The sequence below is a fragment of the Apostichopus japonicus genome, chromosome 7 (genome assembly GCF_037975245.1).
Source record: "Apostichopus japonicus isolate 1M-3 chromosome 7, ASM3797524v1, whole genome shotgun sequence".
NCBI classification, from domain to species: Eukaryota; Metazoa; Echinodermata; class Holothuroidea; order Aspidochirotida; family Stichopodidae; genus Apostichopus; species Apostichopus japonicus.
In genome coordinates this window covers 9,885,473-9,896,341 of record NC_092567.1, presented here as the reverse complement: position 1 = coordinate 9,896,341, position 10,869 = coordinate 9,885,473, and the positions used below count along the sequence as shown (strand labels likewise).

General features: G+C 37.3%; 1 protein-coding gene across 5 annotated transcripts in view; it reads right to left on the bottom strand.

Annotated features, from left to right (window-relative positions):
* The window catches only part of LOC139970049 (uncharacterized), a 245,528-nt gene that overhangs the window by 78,573 nt on the left and 156,086 nt on the right, over nucleotides 1-10,869 (bottom strand). The gene's annotated exons all lie outside the window — the stretch shown is intronic.

Below are 10,869 nucleotides of genomic sequence, written 5' to 3'. Positions count from 1 at the left end.
CACTTTTAAGTTGACCTAACTCCACAAGACAATATATTTTTTCCCCTGTCCTATGGGATGGACTCTATAGGCATCTGTAATAGAAAGGTAGTAGAATGTTTAATTGCTGAGAAATAAGACCTCAAAAGTCAAGAAAATGCCAAAATGTCATGATGGCGACAAATTGCGGAATTTCAAAGTCTGATAAATCGGCCAATTGTAAAGCAATGCAACTGAAATTTTCAGAATATGCTTATTTCATGGTGGTCCAATCATACAATAAATATGGGAATTTTTCAAAGATGTTGAACTACAACATACCCCAACATTTGGTGATTTGATATGGAATGACCCATATCCCATACTTGTACGTATCGACTGGTATACGCAGGTACCCATAATCAGTGACTCAAATGAGGTGATGTTTATATTATAGATCACAAGCCCAATTGTTAATTACTGAAGCAAATGTATCTTTTACAGAGAGATCTCGATCTATGCATAGTGTGGCTAATGAGGGAAAACCTGATTAGAAGCAGACCACGCGATACCATAAACACAAACAGCATATCCAGTATCATACATACCATGGCTATTTACTTTTGGTTTGCCGATTTTCCTTTTTGCCAATCCCGTTTGCGTCCCATAACATGTTTGCGTGTTGGAGAGGGGGCCTTTCCCTGTCCTTAACCCTCTGGATACGCCGAAACTCGTATCGATTTTTAAGCAAGAAAACGCATTCAGAGAGAGGAATTAAATTTCTCCCGAATGTAATCTAAGCCCCAGTGGGTCTCATTGGTACTTCAGCTGCACCAGTTTCACTTTCCATGTTCCCTCATAGTCATTTTATAGCACAAAATAATGACATTTCAAGAGGAATTCCGTTTTACTGAAATGTATTTGAAAGCTCCAGTAGTGTGCAAGGGACAAAGCCCCGCAAGCTGTAGCAATTACATATATTTCTTAATTTCTTACTATTTTATTCCCCCCCCCCCTTCCCCCTTACTGCAAACGTCCAATATGCAAATTACTTATATGGTGCATGGAGTGACTGAGAATTCGCTCAAGTACACTAACCGCGGTATACAGACGCTGAAAATGGGCTCAAGTAGATAGGATGTGTCAAAGAGGAGACATGTATGAGGGAAGCAGTTGAATCTAAGTGTAAAAAGTGGATATGGATGACCATAAATCTAATTTTCTTGTCAATGAAGTCCAATTGATATAATATAATAATGAAATATTACCTATATAGCGCGTCCATCAGCAACGGTGCACGAAGCGCTTAACAGGAATTGAAATAATTAATATACAGGAAACATTTAAAATACATGAAACATTAAAAAGCAAACAGTAGAAAAATATCGCCTACAAGGTTTACACCATTAAACCTATAATATGATAGAAAAATACATTAAAGCTATGGTGATACAAAAATACTGTACAGTTCAAACATCAAAGGTACGTACTGCATTCAATCGCTCGGGCGCACTATACTGAAAATGCTTTGTCCCAGCTTTTTTCTTTGTTCTAATTTCTTAAAGCAGTCCCCGTGATGATGAGCGTAATGACAGGGTGCCAGGAGATCGCCGATGAAGTCGGGGCGAGGCAGTAGAGCTTCATATGTGAGAAGATTGAATTTGTATTTCACTCGGAACTCTACTGGAAGCCAATGTAAAGACCTTAGAATCGGCGTTATATGGTCTCTCCTCTTCACTCTACAAACTACTCGAGCAGCGCTGTTCTAGACTTGTTGCAGTTTACGAGTGGCGTTTCCCGGTAACCCGAACAGGAGGCTGTTGACATAATCCAAGCGTGATGTTACGATAATATTGGTTAGCGTTGCGGCAGCGTCTTGTGTTATAAACTGGCGTATACGAGCGATCTGCTGGATGTGCGAGTAACGGGTTCTTAATACGGTGTTGATATGTGCCATCATGTTCAGTTCCGAGTCAAGTGTTGCAGCTATATTACGGATTCAGACACTTGCTGGAACATCTGTCGTGCCTATTTTGATGGAATGTATATGAGACGGTTGGTTTAGCAAATGATTAGAAACTCTGTCTTCCCATCGTTCAGTTTGAGGTGATATTCTGCCATCCATTCGCGTATTTCCAAGATCGCATCCTCAAACAACTCAAAGTAACATCAGCGTCTCGTGGTTCACATGACACATATAACTGTGTGTCATCGGTATACAACTGCAAATTGATACCATGTTTCTCCGCGATTGAAAATAATGGAGATGTATAGCTTTGGGTACAAATATGGTCCCAATACAGAATCCCGAGGGAGGCCGGTCACGAGATCCTTGACAGATGACGTATTGCCGTTTATATTCACTAACTGCGTGCATTGCTTGAAATAGGATGTCATCCAGGAATGTGCAGATCCCGTAACTGCGAAGTATTCGATGAGACGATGTAATAACAGGTCATGGTTCACAGGTTTCAAATGCTGCACTCTGATCTAACGTTACTAGGAACACGCAGTGGTTTTGATCTATTGCACATTGTAGGCTTAGTAATTCGTTATTTTTACCAGCGTCGTTTCGGTACTATGGCACTTCCTACACTGTTAAAAATAATGGGCAAAATTTACCCAACTTTTTAACCAACGTTGGGCATGTATTCAGCAACCTCAAAAGTTGGGCAAAAATTGACCAACCCAAATAGGTATAATAAATTCTCAACAGTTGGGAGGGGAATTACCCAACTGTTCAGGTTAGCCATTTCCCCAACTGTTGGGTGGGTCATTCATTTTGTTGGGCAAATCATTTAACCAACATATGGGTTAAGGCAACAGTAATGTATCCATCTGTTGGGCAGTTCATTTAGCCACCTGTTGGGTGTATACTAAATTTGTCCCAATTGTTGGACAATTCATGGATTTTGTTGGGCATTTGCAACAACCAAATGTTGGGTTAATCCTGAACCACTTCCAACTGTTGGGGGTTTCTTAGATCGTGTTGGGCAATAATGGAAAAGAACTGTTGGAATTCTAAAAAATCTAAGACATCACATCCTTTGAAATAGAGAAAGATACTGTATTTTGTAATACTTGGAACACCTTTATTCACTGACCTTGAAGAAGACATATATAACTATCATGGGTGAATAAACTTATTGTTGAATGAACTGAGCTTGAACAAGACATATAACAATAATGGTTGAAGAATCTTATTGTTGACTGAACAGTATAATTTGATATAAGGTATTCTTGAAATAAGGGTATGAACTGAAATAAATTAATTAACGAAGCCATATGTTTCATTTATGTAGGGTTCACGCACATTCCTTGGAAACTCATTTTGATCTGAAAACAACCTTCCCTAAAGTGACATTAACATTTGTGGCTTCAATTTTCTTAAGAATCCCACAGGATAAATTTTATGGAAAAAAATGCCAATGGCTTTGTGATTCCTTGCCATGAGAAAATCCCCCTTGTACATCATACACCAACTTTGCATTAATATTTTAACCTTTTAACTTAAGTTTAACCCCAAAAGTTTCAGTAATGTGGATCAAAAGCACATATACACCCTCCATTTCTGGAGTACCCATGTATGAAAGTGTACTGGTTAAAATTAATATTTAACCAATGCAAGGGTGGATCAAAATGGGCTGCAATCAAGGGGTGTAAAGCTCCATACTATAGTTAAACAGGAAGCAAAACAGGTTGTCAGCAATGTTCTTGTACCTAAATGCTTACTGCCTTCAGCGCACTACTGCCCTTGCTGTCTTTTCTTGTTTAGGAAATGGAAATTTGCTGTGGTCAGACTCAATCCCTCTCTAGATCTATGTTAGGACCTATGTTTTCTGACCATAGCTAATCACTTATTACCTTTGTAGTCTTTTAAACTCATCATTAATTAATTAATAATTATGTGGAACCATGTACAAAGTTGAATTTACAAAATTTAGAGCAATTTCTTTTGCACTTGAACAATTGTCTTCCACAATCTAATGATATTGGCAAAACATTTTCCACAAAATGATTACTACATAACTAGCCATCTTTAAATTGTTGAATAGGAAAAAGTCTCTTTTTTAGATGAACATGAATGGAACACATTTAAACTTTTGTTCAAATGAATAATGGTATTAAAGGAGATATGAGGGCTGGCAAAAAAAATGTCTTTGAAAATGTTCTTCATGATAATTAAAACAAAGATCCGCAAATTTTGATATTGCTATGCTAATTTCTGTGTTTCTGTGCTGTGAAGCAAGCTATACAATGTTCATATGATTTAAAAACTGATAACATTCTTTAGGGCCATTCCATGTGACGTAAGTCACAAATCAGAGCGAAATTTTACACTTGTTTTCAATATCATGTTCAGTACAAGTCTGTAGTTAAGCTAGAAGCCTATAGTCACTGAACTTTGAAAACCCAAAATAAATTCTGTCACCACTGCGAAACATTAATGCTTTCCCATTGCGAATTATATCGCCCTCAACATTTGTCACGTAAGTCACGCAGAGAAATGAAGAATTTAAACTTTTTGGAGGAAATCAATAAATCCTGTGAAGCATTGAGAGAAATCTGCTAAGGTGCCTATTATATCTGAAAAGGACACATTGAGGAATAACTTCAAGGTAAAATTTAATTGATATGCATTTTACACTGATATTCTAATGCAAATAAGTCACGTAAGGCACACTGTTCAGTTTCTTTTCAGTTTCCAAATATACAAGATAACACAGGCTAAGGAATTGTTTGCAAGTTCATTACATTGAGATGGGGGAAGGGGAAGGATCTATTCTACATATGTAAAAATGTAAAAATAGTGGATAGAAAGAGCACAAGTATGTCAGCTCATTGTACACTAGCTCATCACACAGTAGTTGCAGTAATTTTAATTGGTGGTGCAAATCAAGAGTAAGTTTCAAAAAACATTTGCAGTCACATTGTGCATGAAGCTCTGCCTTTCATGGGTGCCCTTAATAATGTTGTCATTTTGAATACAATAACAGAGTAAGTTTACATCTAGATGTTCAGTTGTACATAAAAAGTCCTATGGACTAGTTCTGCGAAATATTTTAACTTAAGTGCTACAGTAGCTAAATAGTTCCTTAATTAGCCCTAAAATCACTGCATTACTGCCCATTTCAGCACGTTCATTACACAAATGTAACCTACATATACTTGTATCATCCACTTTTTTTACCCAATTCCATGATAAATGCATGCTTCAAAAATGAATTTCTAGACACCTTGTAATTTGTGTCGAAGTTTGAAACAGCGGTATTAGGACTTTGGATATGTATCCCATTATGATACCTCGAGGAAAAAAGGCTCCGAGCCAGGTGATAAACTGTTTAAGGACTGGCAGCATTCTTCATGAAAGCTCTGAAAGACCGGATGGAGGAGGAAAGATTCTTCATTCCTGATTGCTTATATATGCAACTTTCAATGAAATCCCAAACATTTCGGCAGTGCTGCTGGTACTGCAAGTTGAATTTGTAGTGTGCTTTATAGCAGATGTCGACTCCTTCAGAGAGTGTGTGCATGCTCACTGCGTGCCTCTCCAAGATAACAAACACTTGTGATGGTGTCAGCTTGAAGTCTGAGTAAAACCCAAGGATGAAAGGCTGAGATCTTCATTCACTGCCTATTCCCTGTAAGTATGAAGGCAAATGGGTGTGCTCCTGTGAAACAAATAGAAGCAATGAAAAGTAGCTTTTAGTATTCCATGTTCAAATTGATTTATTTCTGGTGTGTTCTATATTACAGCCAAAACCATTTACTTTATGCATATCACAAAAATGTTATTGAACTTGTAGTATAAATTAAAAATGGAAACGCTCCCTTTTGATATGTCTAACCAGTAGGATGATACCAGCACACCACTGATTCATATGTAGAATTAGTTTGGAGAGACTTAACTGACTTAAGATCATCCAAGTGAACAAGAAGATTGTCGTAGGGCATTAGTTGGCACCTCCTTTCCATTCGAATATAAATGTAGATCACAATGGGTACATGCTAGTTTTGAACTCAGGGATTTTGCACAACCCAATGCCCAACAATAGCAATACTACACCTAATACTACTGATACTAATACTACTACTACCACCAACGACAACGACAAGAAGAACAAGAACACAAAAAAAGAAGAACAACAACAATAACAATAATGATGAAAATACAGCTTAAAGGGTTTTACAGATCAGTGGAGCCAGACACAATTCTCCAACAATCATGGAGAGTAAGTTGCTGCAGTCTTTGTAATCCACACAGGGTTGGGCTCAGGTTCCTCACAAGTTCATATTTTCACCTGAGTGGAGTGAGGCCATCAAGATAGAGTGCCTTGCCTAAGGACACAATGTAGCCGGGATTTGAACCACTGATTCTTGGATTACGAGATTCAAACCCTAGCTGATTACAAGCAAAGTCAGCAGCTGATATGAATAATGCATTTAGACATACCCTTTTTAATTCAATAAATGATGAAGCATGATCTGTTGCCGCTGATCGTCCTCCAGTTTTGGCCTAGCTCCTGGTCCCAAAAATAAGTGGTAACATGAGCAATGACAGGTTGTCCTTCTCCTCTGCAAGTGAAAACCAAAATGCCAAATTTAGCAAAGCATAAAAACCCCAAATTAAATGGTTGTTGTAATATAATAGTCTATCAGGAAGTATTTACCAAATTCAATAGTCATCAGGTTAGAAACAATAGGGCTTGTAAGTAGCTGGGAGACCCCCCTCCCATTCAAAGAAAGATAGTGATCCTCTATTCAATATGGGAAATATACAGAAAATACTTAACATCATCAACCTGGTTGTTCCTGAGGGTAATATGGTTAAAGGTCATTGTTTGACCTCTGCTGACTTAATTTATTGTCCTTTGATCTACAGTTTCTATATTATCTACAATTAACACTAAGAAATTACCATAATATGCTGAAGCTACTGTAGCTTGCCACTGTAGCATAATAAAAACGATACACATTGTAAACATAAGCCCAAGATTTCAACCACGGATCACCATAGGCTTATTATAAGGATAGAAAAGGTTATTGGAAGTTCGAACTCCACACTTAACCTTCACTATCCTAGGAGTATGACTCGCATAAGTAATCTAGGCTAGGCCTATAGTACGTACGTCGGTATACAGGTATCCTTTTGTCACTGTCATAGGCTACACTACTATATAGGCTCTATACGTTAACGTTAGTATTACTACTAGGCCTAGCATAGGGGTACAAAATGTTGATAAAAATTGTGTGAAAGAATCGTCCCAGTTTATTCCGATTACTTCAATCCCTTTACTGAAATGATTACCTTTCATAGACTGAATTATGTCGGGAACAAGCAACCCCCAGCTCTTGAGTAGATCTTCCATTTCGACTTTTGAGGCTGTCAACTCGACGGAATATGTAACCCTTCGTCGTGCACACGCGCTCAAGCACACTTTGCATGCAAAGTTGCCCAACGTTGGTAAACGTCGCCAAGGTAAAGCCGAATGCTTGCCCAGCGTATGGTATAAAGAACCGAAATTTCGCCCAACATACGATTACGATGACAGAAAAGACCAACATGTGGACAAATATGAGCACGGAGTTTACAAACTCGATGGGTAAACAAACTAATCTGCGATTCGATCATTTTTATATATAAATTGGGCACTATTTGACCAACACAGTTGAAAGGGTACTTGACCAACAATTTTTTTACCCAGTGTTTTAACAGTGTATATGCAGATTGATTCTGTTGATATAAATTATTCTTTCCAGATGCTCTTGTAACTGTCCCATGTGTCCCGCATGTAACTGCTCATGTAACTGTGTTATGGTAATAACCGCCATAATTGGAATGTGTTAGGTAAAGCCTTGGAATATCCAGTGCTTTCATATCTTGTCGTGTACATCGATACACATACTCTGTTCTTATACATTTTCAGTGAATTGGATTGCCTGGTCTTTACTGGATGTTAATGTTATAAGAACATTAACCTACTCTGCTTGCCTCTGTTCGGCTAATCATCCCTGTATTTACATTACTTAACATATTTATTTTGAATATTGATCGTACTGATTATATTCTCAGCCATGCAGTTTGGACAATTTCCTAATGATAATACCTCTCTAAACTGTCCTCCCATTTCATGCTTCAAAACACTTGCATTGACAGTATAAACAGTTCCTGGCCTTCATATGATAGAAGCATGATATCCATACTGCTCACACTGACAATACGAGTGCTCTGGAGCGGGGAACAGTAAAACATCGAAAAACTTGTCCCAACTGTGTGGTGTTTTATATCACACAATAACAACAACCAGTATTGTGAATCTTGTTCTGTCATTTACTCCGTCTGCTCATTTAAACAACCAGGGTAGCATTTATTTTGATTCATATAATAAGAATGCTCCTTTTTAATAAACAAAAACCTTTTCAAATGTTGTAACATAAAATGCCCTTTTAGTTAAGAAGTGCCATTTTGTTGAACAATCTATGATAAGTATTATTAAAAAGTGTTCTTTTGTTCCAAGACTTTTTTTACTGAAAATTTGTGGTACGACATTTTTAGAAGGATTATTTTCTCTCCAAGATATTGGCGGTGTTTCCCCTTAAATGAATGTCACATACCCCACTGACCCGATGCCTGTCACCCACTCCTCCCGTATTATAACCTTAGACATATATCTCAGCGATATTTTGATATATGTCTCCCTGCATTCGATGTCTGCCACACTCCCTCCCCCTCCTTCTGAATTGAACCATCTTTCGAAATCCCTGTATAAGGAGACAATGAACTGGAAATGGTCACGTGGTACCTCAATAAGCATTCCACAATAGGCAGATTTTGATCGTTCGTTTTTATTAGAAAAGATGAACACAGAAGTAAATTCCGTTATCATTTCATTTATCTACGTGTTCTCATTGGCTCATTCAGATTTTCTCATAATTCTTGACTCTTTATGATATTTTTTCAAAAAAAATGATGGTCAACTAGCTTGACTAATCGAGGTTCATTTCAAATAGTGGGGCAAAAGTAGATTTTTCCGATCTTTCTAATTTGGTCTTTAATGTATATTTATAATAATACTACTGCTATTAAAAGCTTGTATAGATAACGAAGCAATATATTTAACTTATTTAACTGCGCCCTGTTGCAACGGTCCTGTAGATGTATATAACGATATAACATATTTACATGTACATAATAGTACGTTAGGATAAGTATACACAGGTATATCAGATCTCCGTGACCAGAATAGAGATGCTGTTTTTGTTTTTATTAACGACGACAATATATTGTGTCTTAGGGCACACGGTGTTAATTATTGAAGCAAAGTAAACTTGTTCGGATAAATATCGTGTTATGTTAAGTATGACTAATGATGGGAAACTTAATCTGTGGTAGCTTGCGCCGTATTATAAACACAAATAGCCTATCCAGTAATATCTATATATCATTCATGGCTATTTAATTTTCGTTGTCTTATATTTTTGCTTACCTCGTTTCGTCCTCGAAAACGTTTATGGGGACATTCCCTTGCCTCCACCCCCCCTCTCCACCCCTCCTGCTAATCCGCAGCTTGTAGTGAGTTTAAAGCACGAAAACATCTGTCAGAGGAAAGAATTAAATTACTCCGAAATATATTCTGGCCCTACTGGAAACCCTGGGATTTGAACTGAGACATTTTCACTCTTCAGTTATATATTAAATTTTCTCTGATATTCATGTTTAATCGAAAACATTATTTTTCCGAAAGGAATTCAGCCTCAGTGTGGCAAGGGCGTATCATGTTGAGTTATTCTTTCTGTTTTGTATAATGCTCTGATTTTTCGAGGGATATAAACTTTCTCTATTCTAATACTCTTTCTATTGACTTAAGGTGATTGTATGATATTTATTATATCTGATTTGTAGCCTATCCACAAGTAGCCTATCAAGTAATATCATGGCTATTTAACTTTCGTTGTCATAATGTTTTGCTAACCTCGTTTCGATCTCGAAAACGTTTATGGGGGACATTCCCCTGCCTCCACCCCTCTTCCCCACCCCTCTGGCTAATCCGCTGCTTGTAGTGAGTTTAAAGCACGAAAAAACCTGTCAGAGGAAAGAATACTCCGAAATGTATTCTGGCCCTACTGGAAACCCTTGGACTTGAACTGAGACATTTTTACTTTTCAGATAATTAAATTTTCTCTGATATTTATGTTTTAACGAAAACGTTATTTTTCTGAAAGGAATTCAGCCACGTGTGGGTGCAGGGCGTGTCATGTTGAATCATTCTTTCTGTTATGTATAATGCTCTGAGTTTCCGGGGGGGGGGGGTGGATCCTTGTTTACACCTATGTCTGATTTGGTGTATCGAGTCACAGATAATCCGATACAGTTGACAGTCACGGATATCAAGAGGCTTATAATGGGCTCAGATAGATAATGTGTCAAAGGAGGAGATGTTTAGAATGGAATAGTTGAATGTAATTAAAAACAGTGGACATGGATAACCATTATTTGAGTTTTATAGCAAATGACACCGTTATGGTAATAACCAATAATTGATATATGTGTAAGATACAGCTTTGAAATATTCAATTCTTCATGTCTTGGTTAGCTTAAACCTAACCCTAACTTGTTTTAAGTGGCTTATATATATTTGTGTATAAACCTCCTCTGTTATAATACTCTTTCCATTGATCAATTAAGGTGATTGTCTGATATTTATTATATAAATGTAAATATTATCAGATACGTAATCTACTCTGCTTGTCTCTGATTGGTTATCCATTCCTGTTGATTATTTAGATTACTTAGCATGTCTTTGTTGCACATTGACCATACTGAAGATAATGTACACTGTATAGTCGCGAAAACAAGTATCATTGTGAACTTTTTACTGCCATTTACTTCGACGGCAGCCCTTTGGTACA